The following is a 7,706-nucleotide window of genomic DNA, read 5'->3' as shown; positions in this document are numbered from 1 at the left end:
TTGGCATTGAGTCCAAAAAAGACCCCTGCTGCTGTGCTGCACTTTGTGCCCCCGATTGGAACCTATCTCTTTAGTAATACGCTTGAGTTGTGTGGCATGTTATACGTGCTGACTCCGCGGCATTAGAAAACACTAGTTTGATGCTAAACATCAAATCCATTTAAGGGAGGAACACTAGAATGTCTTTACGGATATAGAGCTTATAATGAAATATAGAAGCGTGGTTGCTTGGAAAACAGTCTTTGTTGGCTGAACTTTTCGCCTCAACTGCCGTATGGTGGCTTGGCTTTATAATTCAGCATTGGTGGTTCAGTGGTAGAATTCTCACCTGCCACGTGGGAGACCCGGGTCCGATTCCCGGCCAATGCAATAGACAGTTCTTTGTTGTCTGAAAATAAAGTATAATGCCTACACCACTTGGACTCTGCTACAGCAAACACACAGGTCTTTGGAGTGTACAAGTAAAGAGGGATGTTCTCCGTGCCGACTCCCATTGATTTGAGAACTCAGTGAGATGCTCGACATCAAATCACTGTAAGGGATGACCGGTGTACTGTATCCCTTCTTAAATGACTTAGAGTATATAGCATATCTTTTGAAAAATCCACCTTGTTGACCGTGCTGTTGACCTCGCCAGCGTAGTGGTAGTTAAGGTGTCTTGTGAATGTGGGCAGATGAGTGGTAGAATCTTTGTAAGCTAAGAGGGAAACTAGCCTATCCCCTGTGTGCCTTCGGCAGTCTCAGGCAACATATCTTCACTGTTGTTTGGAATCTGTACTAGCACACAAGTTAGAGAGTAAAGCTATTGAGTGACTATAGGCATTGAGTCCCAAAAAGACCCCTGCTGCTGTGCTGCAGTTTGTGCCCCCGATTGGACAAAAAACACAAAATACTGTGTAAAAACAAGAGAAGCAACCTCACTTTTACTTAACTGGAAGTTCTGAGTACTTCTTCCACCTCTGCTTGATAGGAATCGGGATTTATGTTGGAAAAATCATTACAAATTGGCAATGAGGAACGCTTCACGAATTTGCGTGTCATCCTTGCGCAGGGGCCATGCTAATCTTCTCTGTATCGTACCAATTTTATTATATGTGCTATCGAAATAACACAATACTGCCCTGCATCTGGGGGGTATTCCCAGGCCTCTGAGCAAGGGTCAACTTTGTATTATGGTAGCAGAACGCGTAGAGCTCAAAGGGAGACAAAACACTGGGTTTAAATGGGACCGAAAACTGCAGACAGAAGCTGCGCTAGCATGGTTCGTGGCTCTCGCCTTTGGCTTCTTGGCATTGAGTACCAAAAAAGCCCCTGCTGCTGTGCTGCACTTTGTGCCCCCGATTGGAACCTATGTCTATTTCAAGCCTGATCTGTCTTTAAGGGTTAAATGTGGTTGATGGGCAGCTTTGGCCGGCTAAGAGGCAGGACCCGCCACGCCGTGTCCTTTGTCGTTGCAAGACTCCCCTGCCTCTGACCCGTCCAACTCATACTTACCTGGCAGGGGAGATACCATGATCACCAAGGTGGTTCACCCAGCGCGAGGCTCGGCCATTGCACCCCGGCTATGCTGACCGCTGCGAATTCCCCAAATGTGAGAATCTCGACTGCATAATTTGTGGTAGTGGGGGACTGCGTTCGCGCTCTCCCCTGATTATAGTGTTGAAGAAAAGGTCAAAGACAACGTGGCTACAGCTTGCATGTGTAGCGGCTACTTTGCTCCAGGAAAGACTTTCTGGTGCCGATGTCCTCCCCAGAGCGTGTCCTTCCTTTGGGCTCGAAATATCTCTGTCCCTTGCAGTGAGCCTCCCTCTGCGTGCCACGCTCCAGAGCCAAGGCAAGTTCAATTTGTCACCTTTAGCTTCTTTGGCATTGAGTCCAAAAAAGATCCGCTGCTGCTGTGCTGCACTTTGTGCCCCCGATTGGAACCTATGTCTATTTCAAGCCTGATCTGTCTTTAAGGGTTAAATGTGGTTGATGGGCAGCTTTGGCCGGCTAAGAGGCAGGACCCGCCACGCCGTGTCCTTTGTCGTTGCAAGACTCCCCTGCCTCTGACCCGTCCAACTCATACTTACCTGGCAGGGGAGATACCATGATCACCAAGGTGGTTCACCCAGGGCGAGGCTCGGCCATTGCACCCCGGCTATGCTGACCGCTGCGAATTCCCCAAATGTGAGAATCTCGACTGCATAATTTGTGGTAGTGGGGGACTGCGTTCGCGCTCTCCCCTGATTATAGTGTTGAAGAAAAGGTCAAAGACAACGTGGCTACAGCTTGCATGTGTGGCGGCTTCTTTGCTCCAGGAAAGACTTTCTGGTGCCGATGTCCTCCCCAGAGCGTGTCCTTCCTTTGGGCTCGAAATATCTCTGTCCCTTGCAGTGAGCCTCCCTCTGCGTGCCACGCTCCAGAGCCAAGGCAAGTTCAATTTGTCACCTTTAGCTTCTTTGGCATTGAGTCCAAAAAAGATCCGCTGCTGATGTGCTGCAGTTTCTTCCCTCAATTGAAACCATTTGTTGTGGTTTCCAGATGCATCTTTGTTTGTTTTTCCACAAGGCAGGAGATGGGTGCACCGTTCCCGGAGGCGCTGCAATACCGGGTCGATGCGTGGAGTGAACGGGGCAAGCCCCTCTTTCAGCTCCCAGTGCTAAAAATCCATTTAATATATAGTCCCCGTATAGGGGACGTATCAGATATTAAACTGTTAAGAACAGATACTACACTTGATCTTAGCCAAAAGGCCGAGAAGCGATGACCCCTAACGTTTGCTGCGGGAGACGGACTCGTTGCGCAGTCGCCGCAGGTCTTGGTGCGGCTCTTTTGACCTGGCGTAACAGAGGCGCTGCGTAGCTTGGACCGCCCACGTGCGAATGACTGCTCTTTTCTTGTCTTTCACAAACTCAGAACGCTCAGCCAAATGGCCAAGCCTACCAAAAATAGGTTGAACTCGTAGGTGTTCCTCTCCACGGAAGTCTTTAGTAAAAGGCGAAAGACTTATACGCTTTGAAGAGAAACCAGAGTAATTGTGGAGGCCGTCCTGGAGAACAGACACCAACGTAGTTGTCTCAGTCCAAGCCCCCGCGGTGACCCTCACTTGGCTTTTCCACATCCCAGGCCACACCCTTTCCCCCAGCTGCGCTAGCATGGTTCGTTGCTCTCACCTGTGGCTTCTTTGGCATTGAGTCCAAAAAAGACCCCTGCTGCTGTGCTGCACTTTGTGCCCCCGATTGGAACCTATCTCTTTAGTAATACGCTTGAGTTGTGTGGCATGTTATACGTGCTGACTCCGCGGCATTAGAAAACACTAGTTTGATGCTAAACATCAAATCCATTTAAGGGAGGAACACTAGAATGTCTTTACGGATATAGAGCTTATAATGAAATATAGAAGCGTGGTTGCTTGGAAAACAGTCTTTGTTGGCTGAACTTTTCGCCTCAACTGCCGTATGGTGGCTTGGCTTTATAATTCAGCATTGGTGGTTCAGTGGTAGAATTCTCACCTGCCACGTGGGAGACCCGGGTCCGATTCCCGGCCAATGCAATAGACAGTTCTTTGTTGTCTGAAAATAAAGTATAATGCCTACACCACTCGGACTCTGCTACAACAAACACACAGGTCTTTGGAGTGTACAAGTAAAGAGGGATGTTCTCCGTGCCGACTCCCATTGATTTGAGAACTCAGTGAGATGCTCGACATCAAATCACTGTAAGGGATGACCGGTGGACTGTATCCCTTCTTAAATGACTTAGAGCATATAGCATATCTTTTGAAAAATCCACCTTGTTGACCGTGCTGTTGACCTCGCCAGCGTAGTGGTAGTTAAGGTGTCTTGTGAATGTGGGCAGATGAGTGGTAGAATCTTTGTAAGCCAAGAGGAAAACTAGGTTCCCATTCTCTGCAAATGCAACATATCTTCACTGTTGTTTGGAATCTGTACTAGCACACAATTAGAGAGTAAAGCTATTGAGTGACTATAGGCATTGAGTCCCAAAAAGACCCCTGCTGCTGTGCTGCAGTTTGTGCCCCCGATTGGACAAAAACACAAAATACTGTGTAAAACAAGAGAAGCAACCTCACTTTTACTTAACTGGAAGTTCTGAGTACTTCTTCCACCTCTGCTTGATAGGAATCGGGATTTATGTTGGAAAAATCATTACAAATTGGCAATGAGGAACGCTTCACGAATTTGCGTGTCATCCTTGCGCAGGGGCCATGCTAATCTTCTCTGTATCGTACCAATTTTATTATATGTGCTATCGAAATAACACAATACTGCCCTGCATCTGGGGGGTATTCCCAGGCCTCTGAGCAAGGGTCAACTTTGTATTATGGTAGCAGAACGCGTAGAGCTCAAAGGGAGCAAAACACTGGGTTTAAATGGGCCGAAAACTGCAGACAGAAGCTGCGCTAGCATGGTTCGTGGCTCTCGCCTTTGGCTTCTTGGCATTGAGTCCAAAAAAGACCCCTGCTGCTGTGCTGCACTTTGTGCCCCCGATTGGAACCTATGTCTATTTCAAGCCTGATCTGTCTTTAAGGGTTAAATGTAGTTGATGGGCAGCTTTGGCCGGCTAAGAGGCAGGAACCGCCACGCCGTGTCCTTTGTCGTTGCAAGACTCCCCTGCCTCTGACCCGTCCAACTCATACTTACCTGGCAGGGGAGATACCATGATCACCAAGGTGGTTCACCCAGGGCGAGGCTCGGCCATTGCACCCCGGCTATGCTGACCGCTGCGAATTCCCCAAATGTGAGAATCTCGACTGCATAATTTGTGGTAGTGGGGGAATGCGTTCGCGCTCTCCCCTGATTATAGTGTTGAAGAAAAGGTCAAAGACAACGTGGCTACAGCTTGCATGTGTGGCGGCTTCTTTGCTCCAGGAAAGACTTTCTGGTGCCGATGTCCTCCCCAGAGCGTGTCCTTCCTTTGGGCTCGAAATATCTCTGTCCCTTGCAGTGAGCCTCCCTCTGCGTGCCACGCTCCAGAGCCAAGGCAAGTTCAATTTGTCACCTTTAGCTTCTTTGGCATTGAGTCCAAAAAAGATCCGCTGCTGATGTGCTACAGTTTCTCCCCTCAATTGAAACCATTTGTTGTGGTTTCCAGATGCGTCTTTGTTTGTTTTTCCACAAGGCAGGAGATGGGTGCACCGTTCCCGGAGGCGCTGCAATACCGGGTCGATGCGTGGAGTGAACGGGGCAAGCCCCTCTTTCAGCTCCCAGTGCTAAAAATCCATTTAATATATAGTCCCCGTATAGCTGACGTATCAGATATTAAACTGATAAGAACATATACTAAACTTGATCTTAGCCAAAAGGCCGAGAAGTAGTGATGGCAGTTTGACACTGAAGCTTCGAACAGAGCTTCAACCCTGGACTTCCTATTCCATAGAAGCAGTGCTTCGAAGCTTGCTTCAAATCACGTGACATGTGACGTCCGAAGCAGCAACTGCTTCAAATCACGTGACATGTGACGTCCGAACCAGCAACTGCTTCATTTCCTGAATTAATCAACTCACTGGTTCGCCGTCCAATCAGGTGATTCAATGCCTCGATCAACGTCTCGATTCTGACAAGTTTGGTGCGGCTCTTTTGACCTGGCGTAACAGAGGCGCTGCGTAGCTTGGACCGCCCACGTGCGAATGACTGCTCTTTTCTTGTCTTTCACAAACTCAGAATGCTCAGCCAAATGGCCAAGCCTACCAAAAATAGGTTGAACTCGTAGGTATTCTTCTCCACGGAAGTCTTTAGTAAAAGGCGAAAGACTTATACGCTTTGAAGAGAAACCAGAGTAATTGTGGAGGCCGTCCTGGAGAACAGACACCAACGTAGTTGTCCCAGTCCAAGCCCCCGCGGTGACCCTCACTTGGCTTTTCCACATCCCAGGCCACACCCTTTCCCCCAGCTGCGCTAGCATGGTTCGTTGCTCTCACCTGTGGCTTCTTTGGCATTGAGTCCAAAAAAGACCCCTGCTGCTGTGCTGCACTTTGTGCCCCCGATTGGAACCTATCTCTTTAGTAATACGCTTGAGTTGTGTGGCATGTTATACGTGCTGACTCCGCGGCATTAGAAAACACTAGTTTGATGCTAAACATCAAATCCATTTAAGGGAGGAACACTAGAATGTCTTTACGGATATAGAGCTTATAATGAAATATAGAAGCGTGGTTGCTTGGAAAACAGTCTTTGTTGGCTGAACTTTTCGCCTCAACTGCCGTATGGTGGCTTGGCTTTATAATTCAGCATTGGTGGTTCAGTGGTAGAATTCTCACCTGCCACGTGGGAGACCCGGGTCCGATTCCCGGCCAATGCAATAGACAGTTCTTTGTTGTCTGAAAATAAAGTATAATGCCTACACCACTTGGACTCTGCTACAGCAAACACACAGGTCTTTGGAGTGTACAAGTAAAGAGGGATGTTCTCCGTGCCGACTCCCATTGATTTGAGAACTCAGTGAGATGCTCGACATCAAATCACTGTAAGGGATGACCGGTGGACTGTATCCCTTCTTAAATGACTTAGAGCATATAGCATATCTTTTGAAAAATCCACCTTGTTGACCGTGCTGTTGACCTCGCCAGCGTAGTGGTAGTTAAGGTGTCTTGTGAATGTGGGTAGATGAGTGGTAGAATCTTTGTAAGCCAAGAGGAAAACTAGGTTCCCATTCTCTGCAAATGCAACATATCTTCACTGTTGTTTGGAATCTGTACTAGCACACAATTAGAGAGTAAAGCTATTGAGTGACTATAGGCATTGAGTCCCAAAAAGACCCCTGCTGCTGTGCTGCAGTTTGTGCCCCCGATTGGACAAAAACACAAAATACTGTGTAAAACAAGAGAAGCAACCTCACTTTTACTTAACTGGAAGTTCTGAGTACTTCTTCCACCTCTGCTTGATAGGAATCGGGATTTATGTTGGAAAAATCATTACAAATTGGCAATGAGGAACGCTTCACGAATTTGCGTGTCATCCTTGCGCAGGGGCCATGCTAATCTTCTCTGTATCGTACCAATTTTATTATATGTGCTATCGAAATAACACAATACTGCCCTGCATCTGGGGGGTATTCCCAGGCCTCTGAGCAAGGGTCAACTTTGTATTATGGTAGCAGAACGCGTAGAGCTCAAAGGGAGCAAAACACTGGGTTTAAATGGGCCGAAAACTGCAGACAGAAGCTGCGCTAGCATGGTTCGTGGCTCTCGCCTTTGGCTTCTTGGCATTGAGTCCAAAAAAGACCCCTGCTGCTGTGCTGCACTTTGTGCCCCCGATTGGAACCTATGTCTATTTCAAGCCTGATCTGTCTTTAAGGGTTAAATGTGGTTGATGGGCAGCTTTGGCCGGCTAAGAGGCAGGAACCACCACGCCGTGTCCTTTGTCGTTGCAAGACTGCCCTGCCTCTGACCCGTCCAACTCATACTTACCTGGCAGGGGAGATACCATGATCACCAAAGTGGTGGTTCACCTTTGGCTTTGTTGCTGTCGTGCGGTGTAAGGGGGCGCAATAAAGTTTCCGTGGTAACCCAAGACCAAGTGGGTTCACCATGGCTCAAAACCAGACCAATCGCCGAAATGCTGTACGTTTTGACCTTCTGGAAGATCTGCAGATGGACCGCTTACAGTTCAGCCGACAAATCCTGCAGAAAGTGCTTGATTTTGGAACAAACCATCTGGAATACATACTTGCTTACCCTGGGAAAAATATATTTGAAGTCATCTTTA

The 7,706-nt window shown here is 48.0% G+C and overlaps 3 non-coding genes across 3 annotated transcripts; all 3 read left to right on the top strand.

Annotated features, from left to right (window-relative positions):
* The first annotated feature begins 298 nt into the window (after positions 1 to 298).
* Positions 299 to 369, top strand: trnag-gcc (transfer RNA glycine (anticodon GCC)). The gene has a single exon. It is a non-coding gene; the product is annotated as a tRNA-Gly (tRNA).
* Positions 370 to 3,464: 3,095 nt separating this feature from the next.
* trnag-gcc (transfer RNA glycine (anticodon GCC)) lies at positions 3,465 to 3,535 on the top strand. Its single transcript has one exon. It is a non-coding gene; the product is annotated as a tRNA-Gly (tRNA).
* A 2,694-nt stretch (positions 3,536 to 6,229) lies between these two features.
* trnag-gcc (transfer RNA glycine (anticodon GCC)) lies at positions 6,230 to 6,300 on the top strand. The gene has a single exon. It is a non-coding gene; the product is annotated as a tRNA-Gly (tRNA).
* Positions 6,301 to 7,706: the final 1,406 nt, after the last annotated feature.

This window comes from Notothenia coriiceps, unplaced genomic scaffold, assembly GCF_000735185.1.
Source record: "Notothenia coriiceps isolate Sejong01 unplaced genomic scaffold, NC01 NC01_scaffold00006326, whole genome shotgun sequence".
Taxonomy (NCBI): domain Eukaryota; kingdom Metazoa; phylum Chordata; class Actinopteri; order Perciformes; family Nototheniidae; genus Notothenia; species Notothenia coriiceps.
This window is presented reverse-complemented; position numbering and strand designations above follow the sequence as displayed.